At 34.3% G+C, this 7,525-nt stretch overlaps 1 long non-coding RNA gene across 1 annotated transcript in view; it reads left to right on the forward strand.

The window, feature by feature from the left end:
- Positions 1–7,116, forward strand: part of LOC130048582 (uncharacterized) — a 22,484-nt gene extending 15,368 nt beyond the window's left edge. The window contains exons 2-3 of the long non-coding RNA XR_008797361.1: positions 5,844–5,968; positions 6,593–7,116. This is a non-coding gene — a long non-coding RNA (uncharacterized LOC130048582). The remainder of the gene's footprint in view (positions 1–5,843; positions 5,969–6,592) is intronic.
- The last annotated feature ends 409 nt before the right edge of the window (positions 7,117–7,525 follow it).

Below are 7,525 nucleotides of genomic sequence, written 5' to 3' on the forward strand. Positions count from 1 at the left end.
GTCGTTAATGCACATTTTAATTAGTGAATTATTACTAAATCCACTTTCGTGAGTATATACAATATAGAATAGTCATTCTAACTGCAGCATAACAATTCCCCTGACAGTCATATTTACACAACTCAATTCTGTGGAATGTATCAAAATTAGCAGAAAAATCGGATTTATAAATAAAGTCTGATATTCATAAATAGTCAACAACAGATGATGTTGATATTATAAATGTCCACATCCCTATCAAGAAAATACAGCACAAACCATAATATACATTAAAATGTAATAAATAAAAACTAAAATTTCACTATCACTATGGTATTTTGAGCATATACTTGTTCAGTACATTGTATCTCCTGGGGGATGCGTGGTTATCTGTCTGTGTTTTGCTCCTCCTGAGCAGGGGGAGGATTTGAAATATTGAAATGGAGTGAAACAAGTAAGGACAAGGTACGTTTGGGGCCAACTTTAGCCCCGCGTCCAAATTAAATGATATTCCTCAAAATTCTTTCATATGGTGTATACTTCAATAAAATGGTTATGATGTCTTTGTAAAAAAAACTTTACTTATGTATAATACATATGTAAATACAGTATAGTTTACGATAACGTTGTGCCATTTTGACGTTACTTTATGCGACGTCATGAACAAGAAAGCTATGTCATGAACTCAATATGAAAATAATCCAATTGATGTCGCCATATGCTCATTGTTTTATTAAACAAATGTGCACTATGATTTTTATTTGAAAAGTTTAATTTATTTTTTCCGAAAGTTTTAATCAATTGTAGATGACTCGATGCGGTGGATGCTGTGATTTGAAGGACGATTGCTGTAATTGTATCTAAGAATGGTAGAGCAACCCATATATATTCATTCAATTTTAACATTGTATTTACATTTGCATCCAATTTGCATTGTTTTAATCTAAATTAAATGAATATCATATATGTACGTAGCGCGTGGTTACCTTATCCTATTATTCTTGTGTGTATATGTACACTGTTCGGTTGTTTTTTTTCGAGCGCACTAAATGTTTTCAGCGAAGGAACACATACTAACCAATGCTACATTGGATTGTACATGTAGTAAAAAGAACATGAAATTCATTCAGAATATATGTGAAAATAGATCGAACTTGAAAAGTTTTTTAAAATTCAACATATGACAATGGGACCGAATGTGAACCTTATAGGATGTGATAAGATTTACAAACAATGTGATAAGTTCTACACAAGAGTTGACACTGACCCCATGAAAAACCTAACAAAAAATAATCTTGTCGGTATTATATTCAATGTTTTAGCATATGCACTTGCATCTATTAATTACAGTCTTTATTTGAAAAAAAAATATACAGGCTCCTGACAATTATCTTTATATAACAAATCTTTCAATGCATTAATATTTACGCAAAGGAAAAAAGTTTGAATCATAAATCATATTCATTGTCTCAAACCACGTCCGAAGTCCGCATGGGAGAGGATCGTATATTTTTGACCCCCCCCCCCCTTCTACCTTTTGATACATGCCGATTTCGTCGGAGATATGACAGTAGACGGCCGAGTCGCGTTGCGACGAGGGGAAGAGTGCGGGAGGGGCTTGTCCCCTCTTAAAGAGGGTGGGGGTTCGGGGGGAAAATCAAAATCAAAATGCAAATTGTTCATTTGAGACAAATAAATGAAAATTTTATGACCAAATCTAGCCACTTTTTCCTGATTCTCTCATCAAACCATCATATTTATGCTTGAATATCATGAAGAATACGTCGATGTGTAGCATAGTACCGTATTTTGTCGAATATGATATGCACTTTTTTTCAAGGATTTTTGGTGTGAGAAAGGGGTGCACATTGGTTACCGAATAGTTTTTTTTTCCAGGTGAAACTCGGCGGTTAAGTAATGTTTTACTCGGAGACATATCGTATGCTTTGTTCACGTTGTTCACCTAATCGATCTCAAGAAAATTACTACAGGACGTAAAATTGTAGAAAATATTATACTTAACAATATGTAAATAATTACATTATTATAAAACAGCCAATTAAGTTTCATTCGATCTTACATTCATATTAGATATTCATCATCGTGCAAAAGTGCCACGATATCATCAGACCGTGATCATGACCGGCACATGTTTTTCGCAGCCATCGTTGTGTGATTTGTCAGACACCTATTCAGGGTACTTTCTGCATGCTGCACGATTTCCATGTATCTGGGAATATGCAATTTTCTTTTGTAGTAAATGACACGCGACTGACGTACTTCATCTATCTAAATGCAGCGAAATTTCGGAGAGTTATGTTTGAATTCTTCATTTCACTAAAGTCTCCAAATAATGGTAGTGTACGATTACAACACATTGAACAATTGTTCAATACTTTTACTTTATTTCTATAACGTCGGCTATGTGAATTATTTGAAGTTTAAACAAAGAAAATATCGAGTGTTCAAACTTTAATGCTACAAAATATCATGCTTTGCTAAAATTAATATATTATTACCGCGCTGTATCCAAATTCCTGTGCTTTGTTGAGAACTTACATTATTTCCACAAAGATTTCTAGTGAAATTGAAATTGAAAAAAGCCAAGAATACTGCTTGGTTAGAATGTTTACCTTAATCACCGGTAATTATGTACATTGGGAAAAGGAGGATATCAAACAATCGTTCCAGTTTTATACAAACGATAATATTGTGCTTTGGTTTAGTCCTCATTACTTTGCGCACAAATTTCATGCAACTTTAATTCCAGAGGGGAGGGGGTGTCCGGACCTTCACTCTAGATCCGCGCATGATTCGGATATAGTCATTAAGCAGTGTTTTGTGCACATGCCACTAAATGCTAAGTGACCGACGGTGAGTGGGATGGTTAAAATGTAAATGCAGGAAAAGAAAGGTCTCCTTATGTGTGAAAATCGCGTTCTAATACTTCAACACCAATTCCACGATTTAATGATGAAAATAGTAACCAATGACTAGCTATCATGTATTTTTAAATAAGACTATGTCACAGAACACGTGCGTCAGTAATCGACAAATATAAGGCGATTCTATAAACAAATAATTATTACAGTGACGTAGCAACAGGGGAATTTGGCCTACACATTCTTTTGTTTTGAGAATGTAGTTTTTCCATAAATTTTACATGCGAATTTTGATTTATCCCTCCCCACCCCCTTTATGGTAGTAGTGAATGCTTGCGAAAATTTAAGCATGAAACGATTAGAGTTGTAGATCTGTTGACATTGATTGCAAATGCAGTCAGGGTCGTTCGTTTCTACTAAAAATGTTTCTTAAGAAATGTTTTCTATCTATTTTTTAAATGTAATGATCGGGGTTCACCGGGTTTTGTCCTCTTGGAACACACAATACAAGTGTATACTTTATCTTTTAGCTTACAAATGAGTAATAATTTAGATACATGTATCTAGATACTACATCGTTCATCTATCAACTACCAACATTCACTCTTATAGCAGGGTAGATGCGAATATTTCATTGCCATATATATCATGGAGTAACCTCTCCTAAATGAGTTGGACAACTTTGTAATATAAACGACAGATCGGTGAAGTTGGAATTGTTTTGATAGGAAACATGCATGCCATAAAACTACAGGTACTGCAGCATGGAAATAATGAACAATATATTGTAATGAATTGATTTTCAAGTGTATATATTTAAAGCTTGTATGTTTGACTTGCTACTAATTCAATTTTTACGGGGGAAATATAACCGATTTTTGCATTCGAACTCTCGCACTATTATGCTCTGGTATAAAGGTACCGATTAAGCTATCGCGCTTTCATTTTCGATATTATTAAACTTTTTATTTTATAAACAAATGTGTTACATTAATTGCGTTGATATCATTGCGTATCTATATCAAACATAAAACGAGTAAAATTGGAATCGGAAATATCTGTGTCGAAGATTCCAATTCTCTGATTACACACTATCTTCTTCAATGCAAACTACATAGGGTCTTATAAAATTTAATATGCTGTACATGTGCATATTATTTATTCATTAAAGCAATACAAGCTGTAACTGACGGTAAATATATTGAAAAATAAAAGAACAAATATTGAACATATTTGTGATTAAAAACGTACAACTTAATAGAATCAGAGTGAATATGAAGCAATAAACCCGTCAAATCAGCAAAAAATGTCGAGTCACGAATCATTGTCATCCTGTCAGTAATTTCTATTCGTAATCTCCGATGTGCATTGACTTCGAAGGTCACCAGTTCGGAAAAAAGCGAAAGAGAGGCACTGGGCACGTGTCAGATTTGTAAACAATTGAACATGCCAATTTTATAGAAAATTCACTATCAAAATTTTATTTGAGTTGCACATTTGCGTAATTATTACGTTCTTACACTTATAGTACTTCTTGCCATTCATGAAACGATGTAATATTTTAAACAAACGGAACTTGTAGTTACCCACGTCAGTTTCCATATTTGTATATGACGTCGGTCTCAGCAACCCGATTATGTTCGGCAATCATCGTTCCCATGTCGGTTTATACGAAACGCGCACTGTAGGATATTCCCTTGTTTATTTTGCTGAATTTTTCTTCAGATCTTGGGGATTATATTAGTTATACCGATAGAAGTTAATTGATGCATAATTGGATAGTTGAAAAAATGCCGTCAGTTACAGCTTGTATTGCTTTAAACTTGTATATATGAACACCATCAACGTTGAAATTTGTATAACAGATGAACGCGGGAAATGGTTAAACGTTAAATTTAATAGTCTGCTCATTTAACAACCAAGTCGAAAACTTGCTCATTACTGACTTTCAACATGATTAATTTGTACACAAAACATCTTTGTGGTTGTTGCATGTGCTCTATCTTAAAAACGGTTTCAAAGGCATAAAAAACGGCTAATTTCGGCGATTTCGGTAAATCATGTCAATCGGAGATAAGGAAAATGACGTCACAGAACATATTACGTCACTAATTTCCACACTTATCATCGGGGCCAATGCCCTAATGCATAATCATAATGATTAAACCAAGTGAAACCACATTTTAAATTTATCCCAATTTTGTGGCGAAATTTGGACCTTAATGTACTTGCTCTTTGTAGAAGTGTATCATTTAAATGATACAATGCTTTCTTTCGTTTGTTAAACGTACGTGAAGGTTACAAACATTGCAGAAAAATGCCGGTTGTGCATTTTTTCTTCTACCTCTGCGACCTTCATATCCCGTTTATCTATATTTTCTTGTATTTTCTTTTACATTTGAATATTTTCCGAGTACGTAAAATATAGATATCATTAACATAAACATAACAGCTGAAAATCACCTGATCTTTTACTTGTGTCCATATTTGGTAATGATTTCCATATATGGTAATGATTTCCATATTTGGTAATGATTTCCATATATGGTAATGCTTTCCATATTTACTGGTGCTTTCTATATCTGATTACGATGTTCGTATTTGAACGATGGTAAGGAATTCAAGGACATACTCTAAACTCAGAATAAACCATCATATAACACAGGATAACGTTATTTGATATACCGATTTCAAATGAAAAGTTAAAAAATAAACCATAAAACATTTTTCCTAACAATTTCAGGAATATTGGGATGTAGGTCACAGAGTTCACGGAATGTGTAAACTCACACGCGAACAGATGTCGCTAAACATCCGGATGTACATGTAATTAGATTGAAAAAATGTGTCTTCATAATTGCAATGCACTGAATTTCAATAAAAATTAAGCAGAATACACACAGTGGATATAGATATATATCTTTGGTGAGGTATTTGTGACATTTGCGCGAATAATTTGTTTACTTCTCGTTATATTTCCAGTGACTGGCTGGTTTTATGTGGAAAATTCCCAAACCAAGGAACGGAAATGGATTAAATTTCCGGATAAAGACACGCTCTTTCAAGATATTTCGTCCACCAGAACCTAACTCCATATACTCACTACTGTAAGCATGACAAGCTTCGTTCAGGAAGCACCGCTCTACATGTTGGGAAACCGTTTAATGGACAATAAAGCTACCGTATTATACCCCCGCAAGCGAAGTTTAGGGGATGTATTGGAATCGCCTTGTCCGTCTGTTCGTCCGTCTGTAGACATGATTTATCCAGAGTATATCCTTAATACCAATAGGTAGACTTGATGAAATATGCGTATATATTAAATGACTTATAAGTTATGCTCCTGTTATATTGATATAGAGTTTTTCAACATTCAAGTTATATTTTTTTTCATTTTGAGAGAAGGTGTTGTGCTATGTCATCATTGTCCAGAATATGTATTGAAAACCATTTATTCTTTAATGAGCAGAAATTCACTGTTTCCCCTATTCAATGTGTCCTACGGGGTTTTAGTCCCGTTAGGACAGTTCTAGTGGAGTACAGCTGACATCTTGAAAAATTTGAGAAGCACCTTTGCATAAGACAATTGTTTTCTTAAACCATTGTGTAGATTGCTTTCAATTAATGAAACATGTACAGTTAGTGATGTACCGCATGCTTGTTGATCGTTAATGAACTATCAATGAAGTGTGTTATATGCATATTATCATACAATCTATTTCCTATATTAGGTCTACACGATACAGTGAACATTGCCACATCCTTAAGTCATCCGTTGCCAACGCAGTATAATGTACTTGTATGGGGATCAGTTGACTGAAGTACTTCGTAGCTGACATTTTCATTAAATGCTGAAAGGCTCTACAATATAAACTATAGAAGCACTGGACTCATGTTCAGCATGGACTGTGTTCCCTGAGGGATCAATGCATGTGAATGAACTGATATATTTACACGTGTAGCGACACTTCGCCCATGCTAACATTTAATGGCTGCTTCCCACAAGTAAAGCGCGCCAATTTTGAAAAAAATCATATTAAGAATGCATGTAAAACTTATACGGTACCAATTTTGATGCACCAGATGCGCATTTCGACAAATTATGTCTCTTCATACATTGTTATGTTCTTTATAAATGTTTATCTGATGTTTGGAAATTTATGATTCCTTGTTATGACAGGAATTCTTTTGTTTTGCCTGTTGTGACATAGGACCACGTTCTTTCACTTGTAACCCAGAACTTAAATAAATGAAAGACCGCCATATATCTTATTCTTCCTTGAGGCTTCGTAGAAACTTGACAAACTCTTGATCAGACACTATTTTTCATGGTATAGATTCGCATACATTCCATCGTCTGGGCTCATGTAAGACAGTCTCGGATGAGAACTACAATGTAATACTTTCATAGGGATCAATTGTCTATGAGGATACGTTGAATGATAGTTTTCTTTTCAGATGCTGGTCCTGCAGCAATATATCGTAAGATAAATCGGTTTAAGGCGTTTACTGATCGCTTAGGATTTTTATTTTGATATTCACAAAACGAATGCTTGTTGTAAAAACTAAATTTGACCGATCGCTACGCAAATCATAAGCAACATATGCAGTCAATGATGGAATATTGCTTATACAGATGGGTAAGTCAATGGTGGTTTTAATAC

This window comes from Ostrea edulis, chromosome 7 (assembly GCF_947568905.1).
Source record: "Ostrea edulis chromosome 7, xbOstEdul1.1, whole genome shotgun sequence".
NCBI classification, from domain to species: domain Eukaryota; kingdom Metazoa; phylum Mollusca; class Bivalvia; order Ostreida; family Ostreidae; genus Ostrea; species Ostrea edulis.